This window comes from Hipposideros armiger, unplaced genomic scaffold (genome assembly GCF_001890085.2).
Source record: "Hipposideros armiger isolate ML-2016 unplaced genomic scaffold, ASM189008v1 scaffold_177, whole genome shotgun sequence".
Taxonomy (NCBI): domain Eukaryota; kingdom Metazoa; phylum Chordata; class Mammalia; order Chiroptera; family Hipposideridae; genus Hipposideros; species Hipposideros armiger.
In genome coordinates, this window is record NW_017731527.1 from 2,877,956 (window position 1) to 2,880,099 (window position 2,144).

Genomic DNA, 2,144 nt, shown 5'->3' on the forward strand with positions numbered 1-2,144 from the left:
CAATCTGATTGTTTTTGCATCTGCGCCCGTGCACACATGTTTAAGACTTTTTAAGACTGTGTTTTAGAGAAGTTTTAGGTTTACAACAAAATTGAAAGGAAGGATAAGAGACTTCCACTATGTCTGCTGCCCGCAGACAGGCATAGCCTCCCATTATCATCACTCACTAGAATGTTACCAAGGATGAACCTACACTGACATTATAAACATCCAAAGCCTATAGTTTAGCTTAGGGTTTACTCTTGATGCTATACATTCTAGGGGTTTAGACAAATGTATAATGACATATATCCATCATTATAATATTGTGCAGAGTATTTTTACTACCCTAAAATGATTTTTTAATAATCTTCAGTACTTTGCAGATATTCCTGATTTATTTATTCATTATTTCCATCTTTCTTTCTAGGTTTTTATCTACTAATTCCAATATCTGAGTCTTCACTGGTTCTGCACTAATTTGTTTTGATTGTGAGTTCCATTTGCTTGCTTTTTCACTTTTAAAAAAAATTGTTTACAAGAAAATATGAATACATTCACAGTGTAAATTGATATATACTATTACTTTGCTTCCTTCGTTTTGCTTTTGTTAAAAGCATGTTTCTTCTTATGTCAGCTGGCTAAAGTGATGAGATGATCAGACACATTTTACCAAGTTGATTTGGGAGTGAGCCCCAGATTTTGATGATTGGGCATTTCTGCTATGCTGTTGCTACAGCTGCCAGATTTTATTGATGTTGAGCCCTGGAGCTGAACTATAACTCACCTTTAAATTCATTAGTAGTATGTCTTCTAGTTCCAGACTTTTCCCCCAAAAAAGTGCTATAATAATCCTTTCTTACTTTCAGTCTCAACTTCATTAAACTAATAATCAAAAATAAAAAAGCAGAAAAGTGGAATGGTTGAAGGATTGCTTGACTTATCTGAAGAAAACTCCTAAAACGATTTTTAAAAACCAAAGTTATCCTTAACTGTAACAACATGTCTATATAAAAAGCATTTGTGTTGTTTGACGAATAGTAGTTACCAAAGTGGTACTTTGCATTGAAATTATAGTTAGATAAGTATGAATTATATATAGATGTTCCTCTAATATAACTAAAATGTTATAGAGTGAAATTGTGTTTTCACAAAAGCTCTTGATTTTGTAAGGCACAGTAACTAAATTTGCATTACCCTTGGAAAACAATAGTTTATATTTTCAATGTTAAGGGAACAATCTTTGCCATTTAAAATTTTTTTTCTTCTTGTAAAACTTACAGGTTAAGTTTTTGTCTGAAATCTAGTTCAGTCATGGTACTTTATTTCTTTAGTAAGCTCTTCCTGTTTTGTTTTGTTTTTCTTGTGCAACGTTTAGTTTCCTCACATAAAACAATAAATTTTAAAGATTCATGAGTCCTAAAATTCTGTTTAAAGAAAAAACATTTTTGGAGAACCAATAACACCAGGTTATGAGGTAAATTTTATTTTCATTGATTCTATCAATTATTATTTTATATTTTTCAAAAAGTTATTTTCATATACTTTATTATTATTGCTATTCGCCCAAGTATATTCTGAAGAACTCTGTGAGCTAGAAAGCTATTGTTAAAACAGTTTGATTATAATAATATAAAGATGGTATATATCTCCTCAGTTAAGGACAGAAATAGTAGCAATGACAGACTTCATATTTCTAATTCCTCCTATTTTTACAAAAACAAATGGCATAAATACATACATAGAGATAGTTAAAGGCTAACTATATATTCCAGTATGTACAAGATACTGGGGTACATTTTAGAAATTTTATCAAACACTAATGCTATTGATATATTTTATGTAATCTGCATGCACTAAACCATATTTTCCAATACATAATGAAATGTATTTGGTATTTTGGAAAGAACCTGAAATTTGTAGTTTAAGAAAGTGAATTAGAAATCCAGCTCTACAATAGTTTGTGACACTTCTATCCATTTAAAATAGGAAAACAGTAAACATTATTTTTAAGTGTTTTTAATAATACAGGGAATGTGTATGCAAAATGTCTGGCATACATATTATCTCTATTAATATAAATAATTATATTACAGAAATGAGAGGAGTGTTCTGAACACATTCAGGAATACCTATATTAAAGGTACAATTTTTGCTCTGACATT